Below are 17,771 nucleotides of genomic sequence, written 5' to 3' on the forward strand. Positions count from 1 at the left end.
GGGGGGTCGGGGGTCACATTCCTGGCAGACTGTCCAGTCCCAAAGGGGTAGGTGGAAGGGACGCAGAAACGGGCTCTGTAATTACTCCAGGTTCACCCTCCAGCCCTCTCCTCACTCAACCCTAGACGGATCATGTTAGGAAAGGAAATCGAGAGCCGCACAGATGGCCCCGGGGCTAAAGATGCCGGCTGACTGCATCCCTGGGTGATTCACGGGCCCCGGCCCCACAAGTATTCCCTTCACTCTCCCTCCTCCATGCTGGTGCCCGTGCCGTGTCCTTCTCTGCGGAGTTCTCTTCCTCCTCACCCCAGTTTCTGCCCTTTGACGCCTTGTTCACACCCCATATCCTCTCTGTGAGGAGAGCCATCCCCTCCCCCCAAACCCCTGCCTGGTCCTGTGAGGAATGAATGGTCCCACTTCCCTGTGTTTCTACAACGTGAGCCTCCCTGTTGTCCTCACAAATAACGCGAGTTACCACAAAGCTGGAAGCTCTTTCGCCTACATGGTGCCATTCGAGCCCCACGATAACCCTGGAAGTAGATTCACTCCTCACCTCACCCCAATGTACAGATGAGGAAACTGAGACTCAGAGAAGTCAAGTGCCGTCCTATGTGCAAACTGAGCACTAGGTAAACATTGCCTGTGCCTATGCGGTTGTTGCTATTGTGGCTCAAGGTCACACCGCTCAGAAGGGCAGAGCGAGAAGACCACCCCACCTGGCCTTGATCTCAAGCCCAAGGCCTGTCCCAGACACCTCACTGCCTGTCTTGGAAAGTGGGGGTGACAATGTCCAGCCCCCCCTCTTTGGGTCCAATAATATGTTCAGTCCTTCCCGAGTCCCAGGCCCTTAGGAGGCGCTGAGCGGCCCAGGGACTGTCTGATTCACCTCCGACAGGACGGCAGTAAATGCTTGCGGAGTGAATGGGTGTCTGAACTTTTAACTCAAGCCATTTCCTCATTCCTCTGTGACTGGCTGACCCCAAAGCAGCCGATACAGTCTTCTGCCCCTGGAATGCCACCAAGCAGCCTTCTCTCAGCCTCCCACCTGAATCAGCTGCTTTTGACACTTGTGCTCCAAGGGCCGAATTTCCACTCCTCAGCCCCTCCCTTTCCCGTGAGCTGATCCGGTAGAAAGGCCAGGCAGAGCCAGACCAGAGAGAGACTCTTGCCCTTCACAGCCTCTTGCACACTCTGCTGGGGGCCACGTCACCTCTCTACCCCGCCATCCCCTCCCCTGCAATGGGGGGTGGTTCTGCTTAGCCTCACAGAGCAGGTGTGAGCACTGAGAAAGCACTCACAGAGACGGGCAGTTATCTGAGAGGAGTGAGAGGAGCTGAACTGCAAGTGTGAAGAAGAAAGCCCCCTCTGGTTTCAGATAGAAATTTTCCAGAACAGGGGATGGGCTGCATTGTCCTGGACTCACCTTGCCCGAGACCGAGGTGACGCGGGCTCTCCCGTCCCCCCACCCTGTATCGCCCTGCAAGGAGGGGCAGCCTCCTCTGCAGATACTCACTGTGTCCTGTCCCGGAGAATCATCCTCGTTCAGCCTCATGCTTCTCATCTGTAAAAGGGAGAGAATCCTTTTGGCTCCTGGTATCTCAGGGGACTTTCGAGGAGATGAAATGAGGAGGTAAAGAAGCTTCATTTCTCTATGTCCTGACCAGCCTTGCTCCCAGCCTTGACCTCCTGCATGAGGCCAGAGTCACTGCCTCTCACACCTCCAAAGGCAAGATCACAGTCATTACTGTGTTCTTGGGAAGTCACCCAACCTCTCTGAGCCTCGCTGAGGCTGAGATCCAGGACCACCACAGCAACCACACATTGCCATGCTGACTGTGGCCATCGCGAGAAACACACAGAGGTCCCTGGTCCATCCCCCTGTGCCCATCACCCAGCCCAGACAGATGCTCAGCTCTCCAGGACCCAGAGGAAGCAGGCTCTGGCTTCTCGAGCCAGTCCCTCGAAGCGTTCCTTAATCTGCTCTCACGGGGCCTCAGTTTCTAAATCTGCAATATAGGAACAAGCCCCTGCTCAAGTCCCCAGGGACCCCCAATAACTCCAATTCATTCTTGCCCCATCCCTTCTCACCATCCTCCCGTCCATGGGGACTCAGATGCACTCTGGCTTTGAGCCTCCTGTCCCCTGGGCCTCACTCTCTGCACTGGCCTCCACTTCCCGCTTCTGAGGCATTTACAGAGCAGGGCTGGAACTATCCCTTATGAATATGCATGTGGGATAATGAGGGCTTGGGATTGGGGGAGCCTCTGGGAGAGGCGTTCACAGAGGCACCATCCATGCCCACTGGCTCTCTCCATACACAGCCCCCACCAAGGCTGCCCTCCCTCCCAAAGGGTGCATGGGAGTTTGGGGCAAAGAATACCCACAGCAACCATTGTTAAGTGCTTACAACCGGCCAGGCATCCTGCTAAGAGCATCTCCTGTAAGGTGCTTCTAAGGTGGGAACTATTTTCCCCACTGAACAGGGAAGAAAATTGATGCTCCATGTAGTGAAGTAACTTACACATACGTCACATGTGGAGGGTGCACAGTGGCTAAGTGCAGAGCGAGGATGGAACCCAGGTGTTGTCAGACTCCAGAGCTGGGGCTCTGAACCCCTGCTGCCCAGGTGCCCGGGGGCTCACCTGGAGCCACCCCTCAACCTCACACTCCAGCAGAGGAGCTCACCGTGGTCTTAGGTGACCAAGGCTTTGGGAAAGGACCTGGGTCCTGGAATTCACTTCATCTCCAGAGAAGGAGACAGGCAGACAGGTGTGTGCAAACAGTGCATGTTCACACGTGTGCGGACACACAGCGGATGCATGTGTGAGCATAGGTGCGCGCACAGTGTGTGTGCACATGGATGTAAGCGTGTATGACAGGGGTGTCCTGAGGCTGCCTGTATATGCACTGCTGTGCTGCTTTTGTTCCTGTTACAACCAACACTTAGGAGCCCCCTGTGTGCCAGGGGCGGGGGTGTGGTGTGAACGAAGCCAACACCGTCTGTGCCCTCCTGGCGCGGCAGTTTGGTGGGCTTTGTGCCCACACGCGGTTACACTCTATAAGGAGTCTTTGTGGGAGGTTTTCTTGGTGGGATGTGCTAGGAGGTGAGGAGACTGTGGTGGAAAATGTTTTTAAAAAGTGGGACAGCCCTAGCCGGTTTGGCTCAGTGGATAGAGCGTCGGCCTGCGGACTCAAGGGTCCCAGGTTCGATTCCGGTCCAGGGCACATACCTTGGTTGCGGGCACGTCCCCAGTGGGGAGTGTGCAGGAGGCAGCTGATTGATGTTTCTCTCTCATTGATGTTTCTAACTCTCTATCCCTCTCCCTTCCTCTCTGTAAAAAAATCAATAAAATAGCCGAAACCGGTTTGGCTCAGTGGATAGAGCGTCGGCCTGCGGACTGAAAGGTCCCAGGTTCGATTCCGGTCAAGGGCATGTACCTGGGTTGCGAGCACATCCCCAGTGGGAGATGTGCAGGAGGCAGCTGATCGATGTTTCTCTCTCATCGATGTTTCTAACTCTCTATCTCTCTCCCTTCCTCTCTGTAAAAAATCAATAAAATATATTTAAAAAATCAATAAAATATATTAAAAAAATAAAATAAAATAAAAAGTGGGACAGGTCGGGTAGGGAGCTGCAGGGGAGCCCCTGATGCTTGGCCAGAAATGAGGGGTGCAGAGTAAGTGAGGACCTGGCACGGGTTCCACGGGGGTCACAGGTCTGAGGATTCTATGAGGACTTTGGGTGCTTGCCTCACAGACATCAAGGGGCTGCCGTGAATGCACATGTGGGCACTGTTTGTGTGTGTAACTTTCTGTGTGTGTGCATGAGTGATTAGGTGTGGTGTTTGCATATGTGGATCCATGTGGATATGTGTGTGGAGTGGACATGTGTGAATGGGTAAGTCATATGCAGTGTGTGCATATAGGTTTTTGCATGTAGGTGTGTGTGGGGTGTGTGTGTGTGTGTGTGTGTGTGTGTGTGTGTGTGTCAGGGCTTGTTAATGTAGGGGAGAAGGCTGAGAGAAGAGAGTGTCATTTGGCCCAGGCCTCACATTCATAAGCCTAAAAAATGTATCAAAAAATGAGATGGAGCCCAATTGGCGTGGCTCAATGGTTGAGTGTCAACCTATGAACCAGGATGACACAGTTCGATTCCTGGTCAGGGCACATGCCCGGGTTGCAGGCTTGATCCCCCATGGGGGGCGTGCAGGAGGCAGCCAATTAATCATTCTCTCTCATCATTGATGTTTCTATCTCTCCCTCTCCCTTCCTCTCTGAAATCAATAAAAATATATTTTAAAAAGACGAGATGGATGGATGGAGGGATAGATTGATGAATAGACGGGTGGATGGATTTGGATGGATTGATGGCTAAAAGGAAAGCAGGACAGATAGAGGGATGGATATGTAATAAAGCAAATATTGCAACACGTTCATTGTAGATTCCAGGCAGTGAGGATGTGGGTGTTCGCTGTACAATTCTTTCAACTTTTCCGGGTGATGGAACTTTTCCATAGTGAAATGTGAATAAACAATGGAAACGCAAGGCGGCTGGGTGTGTAGACCCAGAGAATCATGCACCGGAAGGAAAGACCAGAGGCTCTCATGCAATTTTAAATGTATATCCCATCACCGACCACACGGCAGGGTGAGCTCATGTTCTTCATCATTTCTGTAATCATCCCTGCTTTTGTTTGTGAGTGAGTGTGTGTTAAAGATGTTAATTTTTTAAAATAAAAACGTGAAAAAATACCACAATTGTGACATTTCTTCATTTTTCACTACTGGGAGCCTGAAAAGAACAGAATGCCTTGGGTATGTGTGTAGATGCACACATGTGCACATGTAGGGATGTATGCACATGTGGGGGGGGGGGGCGGGGTGGCTGGCACCCAGGTGTGAGCCCACCCAGGAGCTCAGCCTCCTCCCAGCCCCGTATGGCCAGCACCATCGGGGGAATGAGAGGATGTCTTGGGGCTGAGAAAGGGCAGCCGCTAGCCCCAGGGCAGCCTTGGGAGTGAGAGCTCTGTTACCTGAGGCTTGGACGCGCTCAGGCCAAGCGGCGTCCCTGGGTCAGCAGCGGGCGTGTAGGCGGCTGAAACGGAGGTGTTTCCTGGAAGAGGGTAAGGCGAGGGCAGGGTGCCCACAGCCCCCCTGCAGCCCTGCGGCTCCTCCCTTCCTCCCCATACATGCCTTACCACCTGTCTGGCCATTTCTCTCCCCTGCCCAGTGCCTGTGGGCCCACCGGGTACAGACGGGGAGACCGAGGCCTAGAGAGAATGGAGCCGCCCAAGCCAGCAGCAGAGTTAGAACCGAGATCCATCCCGGGTTCTGTCCTCCGTCCCCACTGCCTGGCACCTCTGCATGCCCCCCCTTCAGTCGCTGCAGGAGGGGGTCCAGGCCAGTAGGGGAGGCCCAGACTCCCCTCCTGCCTGCATGGGTCACACACAGGGTCCAGGAGGCCATGTGGGCACCAGAAACATGGCTGGGAGGTAGGACCTGACTTCTAATCCCAGCTCTGCCTGGGCCGTCAGAGAGACCCTGGTCAGCTCCCGGCCGCTCACAGAGCCTCCGTTTCTCCATCTATAAAACAACAAGAGTGGCTGCCCTGGTCGATGTGGAAGAGGCAGGTCATCTCTGTCCGCGCAGCCCCCTCATCTGCCCTCCACCAAGAAGCTCCCCAAAGAGACTCCACCCAATGGCAGACCAGCGGATAAGTACAGGCTTCAGCCCAGAAGCAGGGCCCAGGTCTGACTGCATGGCCCCAGGCAAGGCCCTCCAAGCCTCAGTTTACTCCCCTATAAAATGGGTGTGATGATACTAACCTCATATGGCTGTGTGAGGTTAAATGAGAGAATTCATGCCCAATGCTTGACACGCGATAAATATATTAACACTTCCAGGAACAGTGGCTGTTATTAGTAATTAACCCCACAGAAGAGCCACACGCAAGCCCGTTGGCTTCACCATGACCCGGATCTGTTGTTTCACGCCCCAAAGCCAATGCTTTTGGCAGCTGCTACCCCAGATTTCTCAGTCGGTCTATCTCCACAGCTGCTCTGGAACAGCTGGGTGTGTGCAAGCTGCTTCCAGCCAGGCGGGGCCCTGGGGAGGGAAGCGCGGGGCTCCCTGTAATCAGAGCAGGCCTCCACAGCCAAGCCCCCAGCAGGCCATCATTAGCTCCACGCCAGCCCCGCCCCGGCCCTGGCCTGGCTGCTGAAGCCCCAGACAGAAGGCAGCAGGTGTTCAGCCAAAGTCTTTCATTCCCAGCGCTGCTGGGTTTGGGGTGACACAAACAGAAGGGAGAGTCTGCTGGCGGCCAGGGCCGCACCCCACTAGGTAGCAATCAGCCCAAGAGAACAGAGACATTGGCCTTGAGAATCCTACAATGCTGGAGCTGAAGGAAGCTCAAAACCACCTAGTGTACGTCCATACAATGGAATATTATTCATTCTTACAAAGGAAAGAGATTCTGACACATGCTACCGCGTGGATGAACCTCAAAGACATTATGCTCAGTGAAACAAGCCAGACACAAAAGGACAAATACTGTATGATTCACTGAGATGAGGTTCCTAGAGAAAAATCCACAGAGACAGAAAGTAGAAGGGGGGTTCCCGGGCCTGGGGAGGACGGGGAATGGGGAGTTATTAAAAACAAACACACACATAACTAGCGCCCTGCCCGGTGTGACTCAGTGGTTAGAGTGTCATTCCCCGAACCGGAAGGTCTCAGGTTCAGTTCTCGGTCAACGGCACATACCTGGTTTGCACGTTCGATCCCTGGCCCCAGTCCGGGTGTGTGCAGAAGGCAACCAATCAATGTGTCTCTCTCACATGGATGTTTCTCTCTCTCTCTCTCTCTCTCTCTCTCGCTCTCTCTCTCTCTCTTTCTCTCTCTCTCCCCCCCCCCCCTCCTTCCCTCCCTTCCACTCTCTCCAAAAAATCAATGTAAAGCCTAGCTGGTTTGGGTCAGCAGATAGAGCATCGGCCTGCAGACTGAAGGGTCGCGGGTTCAATTCCGGTCAAGGGTACATGCCCGGGTTGCATGCTTGATCCCCAATAGGGGGCATGCAGGAGGCAGCCAATCAATCAATGACTATCTCTCATCATTGATGTTTCAAGCTCTCTCTCCCTCTCCCTTCCTTTCTGAAATTAATATATATATTCTTTTTTTTAAATCAATGTAAAAATATCCTCGGGCTTAACAACAACAAAGAAAGCTCAGATGATACATTAATAATGAAGAAAATAAAATCTTTTATAATTCCATTTTGTTGATATCCTTTTGGACGTTTTATAGGCACCGTGGTAGGAGGAATTTCCAATATGAACAAAAGTTGACAGGACAGGCCAAGCAGAGGGAGCGCCGTGGGCACAGGCACCGTCTGTGCCAATTCCTTATGGGCAGAGCCAGGAGGCCTGGGAAATGCGGCTGCACTGACCTCCGCTGAACCCCTAGGATGTGGGGGGAGGGGGGCATGGGGGCAATGCTGGTCTCAGGAAGGAGGAGGTGTGGGGACTCAGGGAAAAAGCTTTATTAGTACCTCAGAGGCGCCTCTCCCAGGTCAAGGTAGAGGTCGGAGAGGTTAGGCCAGGAAGTTAAGGGGAGGCAATGCGACAGCGTGGCTCAGGGTGAGCATTGGTGTCATTGGTGGCCTTAATGACACCAATCCAAGTGGCTTTGCCACCACTGGGCCAGATCTCAGGGCCTCTGGCTCAGGGCCAGCACTTCCGGTCCTCCCCTCCAGCCCACCATTGCCCCCACCACCACCAGGACGCTGGCTGGTCATCACGGTCCCCGGACCAAGGAGAGGTTAGGAGAGGCCACAGCAGAGGCAGAGAGATAATGACCTCTTGGGGTTTATGGGAATATGGCTGGTTCCTGCCCAGCTCCAGGGAGGAGGCCCAGGTGTCTGCAAACCCTCCTTGGAGCTTCTTTTTTTGTTGTTTTGGGGATGGTTTTAAAAAGATTTTTACTTGACTTCTCTAGAGAGAAGAAGGGCGAGGGAGAGAGAAAAACATCGACATGAGAATGAAACATCGATCCACCACCCTCTGAACCCCTTCCCCACTAGGGCTGAGCCCCAAAACCTGGGCATGTGCCCTGATGGGGATCAGGGATCAAACCCGCAACCTTTCAGTGCATGGGATGACACCCAGCCAGCTGAGCCACAGCGGCCAGGGCCGGAGTCATATTGCCGATCTGGTGCCTCTCCTCCCTCGCTCACCTCCTACCACCCTCCCTCCTTCATCGCCACGCTCCTCCCACAGCAGCTTTCTTTTCAGTCCTTGGTAAGTCGAGTCCATTGACCTCTCAGGGCCACTGCTGCTCTCTCTGCCTGCTCTGCTTTTCCCCAGATCTAGGCATGGCTGCTACTCACTGGGCACGTCTCAGGCCCCACGCCACCTCCTCATCCAGGAAGCACTATGTCCTCAGCTGGACGCACCACCCGCTCTTCTCGACCCCATGACCTTGTTTAATTTCCACACTCTCTGGGTCAGAATCCAACCCTATTATCTACTAGCTTGGGCAAGTCACTGAACCTCTCTCTGCCTCTATTTCCCCGCTTATAAAATGGGGGCGATAGCGGCATGTCATTATGTTGTTGCAAGATGTGAATGAAATGACACAGCACCCGGCACAGAGTAGAGCTCCATAAATGGTAGCCTTTATGACCATCCCCCCCTGCCCCCTCCAGCTCCCCTTGAGAGACACAGGGGCTGTGTCTGCCTTTATAGCAGCAGCCTTGGACCTAGTACAGCGCTTGGGACACAAAAGGCATCCCAGAAATCCGTGTTGATGTAATTGACCTGGTTGTGTCTCTCCCGGTATTTTCCTTCTCTCCCCACTCCCAATACAAGCAGGTGGCCCGTAGGCAGATTAAAGACCTCCCCAGGGGGAGGGGGAAGAGGGATGGAGCGAGTGGTGAGAGCCCTGTGGATGGCAGCCAGAGCCCAGAGAGGGACCTTCCAGAATGACTCCAAACCACAGTGTAACCCCAGCTCAGCAGAACGGTATTGCGTCCTCCCGGATAACCCAGAGGCGGGAGAGATGGACAATTCGGCTGAAGAAGAAGAAAGTTCTGTTGCACCTGGAGAGCATACGGTGCTTTTGCTCACTGCGTGAACCTGGTCTGAGGCTGAGTAGCTGACTGGAGCCCACCTCGTCTGGCCCCAGGCCCACCCTCTTCTCCACACGAACAAAGCAGGTAAGCAGAGAGCACGGGAGTGTTTCCTAAACCACAAAGACCCTGTGCTGATGACAGGGGCCAGCAGGGAAGGTGGCGGCCCCTGGACAGAGCGGGGGTGAGGCCGGGGTGGCTCAGCACTGGTGGGTGTCCCAGGGAGAGGTGAGCTGCCATGCTGGGCAGGGGTGTGGCTCAGCACAGCCTAACCCAAGAGGGCCTTCGCTGGGGGCTGCCGATCCTGAAGCGATGGAGAAGCCACGCTCTCAGGCCACACTCAGCCACCTGGGGACTGCACCTACCTGGCTGGTGTCTGGAGGCTTGGGTCAAGTGCCAGCTCTGGCTCTGGCTCTCAGGGTGACCTGGGCAGGTCCCTCTCTTCCCAGCGTCTGGGTTTTTTTCTGTCTGGCCCAAGTGCAGATAAACCAAGGCTGGAGGCTCAGCGAGCTGACCACGCTCCTATGTGGGCTCTGTTGCGCCCTCTGGTGGACAAAGTGGTGCATTCTTCCATCAGCTCTGAGACGGAGGACCCACAGAATTGCCCGTGACCCTGAGTGCACTGAGGAGGCACCCACAGAATTTGATAGAGTCATTGCTTCTGGTTTCTTCCTCTGCTCCCAGGCACAACCCAGCGCACATTTTCTCAGAGCACATGGCACACCGTAGTTTCTCTGGTCATGGAGACTCTTGTTGACAATGTCCCATGGATGCTCTCGGGTGGAGACACATCCAGCAGTGCAGCAAAGCTAGCTCACGCCAGCTCGCAAAAGCCAACTGCTACAAGTTCAGAAATTTGGCACGCGAGTTATTGAATAATCATTATTAAATTAAATTGCACAGCCCTGGCCAGGGGGCTCAGTTGGTTGGAGTGTCGTCCCATAAACCAAAAGGTGGCAGTTTCAATTCCCAGTGAAAGCATATACTGAGGTTCCAGGTTCAATCCCCAGTCAGGGGGTGTACAGGGAGCAACTGATTGATGACTCTCTCTCTCTCTCTCTTTCTCTCTCTCTCTCTCTCTTGAATCAATAAAAATATATCCTCAGGTGAGAATTTTTAGAAAATTAAATTGCATAAATTTACAATTAAATAAATTACATTAAAATAAAGATAGTACTCAAAACTCCTCATCTCCTAGAGATTTTACTACATTTTACTATTCCCTATTCCTTTGAGTTCATCTACATCTATTGTATCTTACAGTGAGGCTTGGACATAGGCTATGCTTCTGCACATATCTTCCCAACTCTGTGTTCAGAACTTGATTTGTTGTTTTGTTGACTTCCTAGACTAAAAAGAAAGTGATAGGCAAAGTGTTCGTAGTGCAGACTAAACTCAAATGCTGAAGCTGAAAGAGCTTTTAGTTTAATGAATATATTTATAGGAGAGTGAGAAATTTTATAACAATACATTATGGATCAGATTTAATGACAATAAATGTTTTGGGAAAAGAGTTAGACTGGAATGTGACTCCATTTCAAAGTTTGGTTGAATTACAACTATAAGTTAACTTCAGATACAAGAATTTGGCAAAAATTAACAAAAGTGATCTGTGAGAACCAATTAGTTACATGGGGTTTACAATCAAGAATTCATACACTAGAGGCTTGATGCACAAAATCCATGCAAGAGTAGACCTCCCTTCCCCCAGCTGCCGGCACTGGCTTCCCTCTGGCACCTGGGACCTGGGCTTCCCTCACAGCCCCGGGCTTGGTCAGGAAGGACATTGTACTAATTAGCATATTACCATTTTATTATTATAGATTGTGCTGTTATTTGTAAATTGTGTGCTACACATCCTTTTTTCAGTAAAATTTATAATAAAACATACACACATCTAATTTGTAATAAACATATGCACCTCTATAACGTATACATTTGGATTTCTGAAGACCCAGTTGTCCGCACACCACCGGACAAATCCAAGTTTAATCAAGTCCTTTTCAAAGCCAATTTTTTCTTTGAGAAGCCCTCTCCACTACGCAGTGTTTGCAGGCAGAGTGACAGATGACCTTGTGCTTCCACTGGGGACCCTCCCAGGACACAGCTCTGTGCTTTGGGACATGTCACTTTCAACAATGACAGTAACACCAACACACTCTCGGGCTCTGTGGCACTTTCCTCTGACGTTTTTCAATGTAAGCGCCTTAAGTAAGGCCATTGGCCTGTGCGAAGCAGCAATTTCTCAGGCCAATTGAAACAAATTCAGGACTTGTCCTGAGGATAAATGTTTGGGAGGGAGAGCGATCGTGGCCATCCCTGGGCGCACGCACAGCTCCCCTGTCCCTCCCCGCGTATCATTTCATGGCTACTTCATTCTCTCCCCTGCACCGCCCCCTGCTTCTTTGTACAAACAGCAGTGAAAGTGCAGGCAGCGGCTTTACAGTCAACAAGTTTACCTGGCCTTAGCGCCCATCCCCAGACAAGGATCTGATTGGCCCGCTTGGACCAGGTAGGCATTCCTGGACCAATCAGTCACAGCCGGGGGCTGAAAGGGGCGGGGTCACAGAACACTGACAGAATCTCCGGGGCCACAGCCCGTGCGAAGGGGCAAGTCTGGGAGGACCGCGGGCAGGAGCTGGGCAGGGATCCCCAGGGCTCTGACATTCCAGGGGGGCAGCATGAGGCCAGCTGGACGCCCAGGACTCGTTGGGAGGGCAGTTTTCCTTCATTCCCGTCGGTGAGAAAGTCTTCAGTGCAGGACGCGCAGAGAGAGGAGGGGACGGGGACCCCACGCTCCTGGGCTCAGGCTGTGCCCCACAATCTCCACGGGTGTCACCTCCGTCCTCCCCTGCCCCTAGGAGTTAGGGATGGGTCAGGCTTCTACTTCCGGGACCAGGCTATCCCTGCACCTCCCATCACGACTTTCTGCGAGGAAAAGCTGAAACAGGCGGTCAGGGGTCCTGGTTCTGATCCTGGCCCTGTCCTCAACCCATTCTAGGATATCGGACAACTAACCCCAACCCCACCCCCGCCCTGAGGTCGTGAAAAATTTAAAATTAAGTAAAATGGATTTTTTTAAATATATATTTTATTGATTTTCCCACAGAGAAAGGGAGAGGAATAGAGAGTTAGAAACATCGATCAGCTGCCTCCTGCACACTCCCCCTGGGGACGTGCCCGCATCCAAGGCACATGCCCTTGACCGGAATCGAACCTGGGACCCCTGAGTCGGCAGGCCTATGCTCCATCCACTGAGCCAAACCAGTCAGGGCATAAAATGGATTTTTAAGTAATTAATTTCATGAGAAAAGTAACTGTTTCCGCCCGGTTTCGAACCGGGGACCTTTCGCGTGTGAGGCGAACGTGATAACCACTACACTACGGAAACGCAGCGGTGGGAGGCCGCTGGCCAGGGCTGTTCCTCCCCTTCCAGCGCAGCGCGCCGGCGTCTCTGGGTGCCTGGTTGCTCCTCTGGGTCTCAGTTTCCCCATCTGTAAGCCAAGAAAGTTGGACGTTATGATCCCTTCCTTCCCTTCGGCGCTTGTATCCTACCTAACGGTTTCCCCCTTGCCGCCCTGCACCGCGGGCCGGCCCTGAGCCAGCTCCGGGTCCCCATTCCGTCTCTGATCCGAAGCACTGGCACTGACTCCTGGGTCTGGGAGCATCTTGTCCCCTTAGACCAGCGGTTCTCAACCTGTGGGTCGCGACCCCTTGGGGGTCGAACGACCCTTTCACAGGGGTCGCCTAAGACCATCGGAAAACACATATATAATTACATATTGTTTCTGTGATTAATCACTATGCTTTAATCATGTCCAATTTGTAACAATGAAATTGGGGGTCACCACAACATGAGGAACTGTATTAAAGGGTCGCGTCACTAGGAAGGTTGAGAACCACTGCCTCAGACAGAAGGGAAAAGTGTGGTCCTGAGAAGGGACAACACACCCCAACTTGGTGGCAGAGCCCAGGCTCAAACAAAATCTTCCCGCCAAGCCCGCCCTCCCCCACCCCCACCCCCACGCCTGATGCTGCGCCCGCCATCACTGCCTCTGAGCAGCCAAAGCACAAGCTCCCCTCCCCTCCCCCATCTTCCCTCCACGACAAATGAGGGTTCGGGGATGTCATTGCATTCACCCCTCACTGCACAGCTGAGGAAAGTGAGACTCAGAGATACCCGCAGCTCCAGATCACATAACCGCGTGGCGCCCGGAGCCTGCTGACTCCAAATCTCATGGTCCCCCTCATTTCTCCTCGTCCTCCTACTCCAAGCTCCGCTGAGCACCCAGAGGCCCTGGACCACTGTGTCTTCACGGGCAATGGATGGTACCGGCTCCCAGGACTAGAAGGGCAACTGCAGAGAGACTCTGCCCGCCCTTTGCCAGAGCTGCTTGCTGCTGGGACACACATTTCCCCGACCCCGCCCCCGCCCCTGCCCTCTCCCCCTCCCTCCCCCCCCCCTCAGGCCTTCCCTCTACCCTCCCTCCCCACCCCTCGCCGGCCCCCAGGCTCAGAAAGAGCAGGCAAGGGGGAGGTCCACACCCAGTCGGCCAGGCCCGGCTTCCACCAGCACAGCTCCCCTTTTATTGTCCCATCCTCTGGATGTTCACTGAAGAGCCTGTTTGATGACAGGATTCTCTGGTGTGAAAATAGTTCTCAAACCACAACAGCCCCTCGAGATGCTTAGATGAGGAGCCCGCTCTAGAGGCAAGTGGTTGGTGCCGGTGACCATTTTCCTGAAGTTGCTATATCTCCCCCCACACACACTACTCCCTCCCACCTTAGTCCTCTAAGAGGGTTCTTCTCCTCTCCTTCCCACATTAGCTCTCTTACCTCACCCTGTTTGAAAGCCAGTAGCCTGGGAAAAGGCCAAATGAAGGAAAAAATAGTGCCTGGAGCCTGGCTGGCATGGCTCAGTGGTTGAGTGTCTGTCACAGTTTGATTCCCCGTCAGGGCACATGCCTGGGTTGTGAATTTGAGACCCAGTGTGGGACGTGCAGGAGGCAGCTGATCAGTGATTCTCTCTCATCATTGATGTGTCTATCTCTCCCTCTCGCTTCCTCTCTGAAATCAATAAAAATATATATTTAAGAGAGACAAATGACCAGCCAGTGTGGTGTGCTCAGTGGTTGAGCGTTGACTGATGAACCAGGAGGTCAGGGTTCGATTCCCGGTCGGAGCACATGCCCAGGTTGCAGGCTCGATTCCCAGTGTGGGGTGTGCAGGAGGCAACCGATCGCTCATCGCTGATGTTTCTATCTCCCTCTCCCTCTGAAATCAATAAGATATATATTTAAAAAGTGAGAGAGAGAGCCCTAGCCCTAGCCGGTTTGGCCCGGGTTCAATTCCAGTGAGTGCTTGCGGGAGGCAACCAATTGATGTGAGAGAGACGTGTCTCTCTCTCTCTCCCCCCTCCCTTCCACTCTCTCTAAAAATCTATGGGGCCGGGCAAGCGGCTTAGCTGGACGGAACTGCGATGCTCCCTCTTCCCAGGAGGGGGCGCGCTGTCACCTGCAGTGACCCATCCCTTCCTCCCGCTCAGCCCTGCAGTGCAACCCAATTCCAGAACCAGGACTAACATCTGTTCTTTGTAGTCACGTGGCAGCAGGCTGGATAAATGAACCCCAGCTTCCAACTAGGAAGACGGGGGTTCAGAGATGGGCAGTGGTGGCTAGAGACCTACAGTCACACACCAGCCAGTCTGAGCCTGGCTTCAGGTGCTCTTGACTCAAAACTCACCTCCTCCCCCTGGTCCGGGGAGATCTGTTGTCCTGCGAGAAGAAGGGGCTACAGGCTGGGCTGCCTCTGAAACTATTAGGCCCAGGGGTAGCTTTTCTTGGGTCCCTTATTCTTGAATTCCCTCCAAAACCGACCACTCTTTTCCTAGGCCCCCATATCCTGCTCCCAGCATTCTTTGCCTTCTTTTAAGGATGGAGGGCTAAATTGTCCTGGCTGCCCTAGCCACACACCAGCCCTCATATGGGCACCTCAGCTCTACCAGGGACCCCAGGACACCCCCTTCTCTCAGAAACTAAAGGCAGCCCTGGGTCTCATATATGCCAGGCTGTACCCTTAGACTTGGCGTGTTAGCTCCCTGTACCCTCAAATGAGGCCACTGAGGACCAGAGAGGCTACGTGATCTACCCACACAGCTGGTAAGTACGAGGGCAGGACTTAAACTTGGGAAATCTGATTTCAGAGACAGATTTTAACCGCTGTATTCTGTTAGAGTCGCCGAAGGAGGAAGCCACGAGGCCCAAAGTGGTAAGGGATTATAAAGTTATTGGATCATCTGGAGGCCAGATGGGCTGAGCCCCCAAATGGCGCCAGCACCCATTTTGGGATGGGGAGTCAGAGATTTAAAGGACTCCAGGCAGGCTTTCTCGGGGCGGAGAATTCTCTGGGCGGGTCCGGATCCTGGGAAGGTCCCGAGGGGAAGGATAATGGTCTGAGCAAGTGGAATGTGGTCTCAGCAAGTGGAATGTGTTCTAAGCGAAAGGGAGTGTCCGTTGTGAAGAGATCTAAAGGTCAGTTCTCAGGGGCGGGGGTATCGATTCAATTATTTGATCAGACCTAACAAGGTCCTCCATTATCTTCTTCTTTCAAGAGTCTAGAATCTACCAGCCATGGGCAAACTACGGCCCGCGGGCTGGATCTGGCCCCTTTGAAATGAATAAAACTAAAAAAAAAAAAAAGACCGTACCCTTTTATGTAATGATGTTTACTTTGAATTTATATTAGTTCACACAAACACTCCATCCATGCTTTTGTTCCGGCCCTCCGGTCCAGTTTAAGAACCCATTGTGGCCCTCGAGTCAAAAAGTTTGCCCACCCCTGATCTAGACTCATGGGCAGTCCAGAATAATGGCCATGTTTCTCCATCTCACTTGCAGCTGGCTGTGGCCATGGGCCTAATTTCCGGCCAAGAGGGAGATGTGTGCAGCTGCCAGGTCACGGCTTCCATTAGGACAGGTGTGCCCCTCCCCGCCAGCTTCCTGCTGGCTGCAGGCACCGGTGAGCAGACTGGGACAGCTGCCACAGCCTCCTCACCAGTCTCCAGTCCAGCCTCCACGCAACAGCCAGAGAATCTTACCACAGACCGGGGGAGATCATGAAGCCTGTCCCGAACCTCAGCGACTCCACACTGCCTCCAGAAGACGGGCAAGGTCTCTTCCTGTCTGATCTTAAACTATCTCCCGTCTCATCGCTTGCCACTGTTATCCTCTGCCCTCATCCCAGACCAACCATGGGGAAAATCTCCTTCCTTTAGCCATCCTTCCTTCCTCTGCCTTCCCAATTCCTCGCCACACACCTGGCAGACGCCTAACTATCCTTCAAGACCCAGCCCAGAGAGGTAGCTTCCATGGGAGGTCTTTCCTGACCCTCCTGGCAGACTGAGCAGCTCCCTCTGTCGTCCATGGTCTGGGAGAGGGATAGCCTTTCTGTATTGTCATGGTCTGTAGCTGCCTCCGCCTCTGGGTCACCACGTCGGGGTCATCTGTTGGTTGTCAGTACCCTGCCAGGTACCCCGCCAGTGGCAGGCAAGCTCAGTGAGTGACAGAAGGAGAGTGTGTGTGCATGTGTGCATGTGCCTGTGCGTGCGTGTGTCCTGCGTTGGCTGGAGGTCCAGGCCAAGGAGACAGGGAGGACATCTAGAAATAGCCTCGTCCCCGGGCCCTTGTCCAGGCTTGCTGCCCAGATAAACTGACCCTGAGGGAGGGAGGTGGGAGCCCAGGATGGGCGGGTGGAGAGTGAGGTGTGGCTCAAGCAGGCTGTGACCCTGCTGCCCTCTGGGGTCTGCTAGCCAAGGCAGATGGGCCCTGCCTGCCTGTTGGCGGGCAGTCCTGGCACTCAAACCGCAGTGACCTCAGTGGCCAGTGAGTATTTCAGGCTGGGGCTGAATGTCACCTGCTCCGTTGGCCGCACAGCTTGTAGGGCAAAGGGGAGGCTGCCAGTCTACCCACCGAGGAGGGGCAGGGGCATTGGGAAAGTTTATTCCCTTTCCATTCTGGCCCCACCTCACCCTCTTCCCCATTTGGACGTTGTCTCCCTGAACCACCAAATGCCGAAGGATTAGAGACCATCTGTCCCGAGCCCCTGCCGTGGAGACGGGAACACTGAAAGGAAGAGACGGGGTCAAGGTCGAGGGTCAAGGTCGAGGGTCAAGGCAAGGCAGAGACTGTCACAGGGACAGGCGATGTGAGACAGGGGTAAGCCGTACAAGACCTAGAGCCAGTCTTCCTGGTCTCAACCCTGGCTCTCATCTATAAACTCAGGGTGGGGACGATAACACTTCCCTCACTGTCATTATCGGGGTTATAGGCGTTACGGACAGAGAGCTGGCAAGCGCCGTATCGGGGTCAGCAACCATTTTCTGTCCTTCACTTTGCAGCATAAACGCTTCTCAACTCCTGCAGCCCCCTTTGTCCCTTCTGACAACCCTAAGAGGTGAACATCCCTATCCCCTGCCCGCGAGGAGGAGACAGGCATGCAGAGGCCGACAGGCCACGTTCACACAGCTGGTATCTCAACTGCCCCGCCCGGGTCTCTGCTCCTCCTCCTCGTCCTGGCCACTAACTCATCCCATGGAGACGGGGCCAGAGAGCCAGATGGAGAGCCAGCCCTTGGGTCCTGATGCCGCCCT

This window comes from Myotis nattereri, assembly GCF_964212035.1.
Source record: "Myotis nattereri genome assembly, chromosome: 3".
NCBI classification, from domain to species: domain Eukaryota; kingdom Metazoa; phylum Chordata; class Mammalia; order Chiroptera; family Vespertilionidae; genus Myotis; species Myotis nattereri.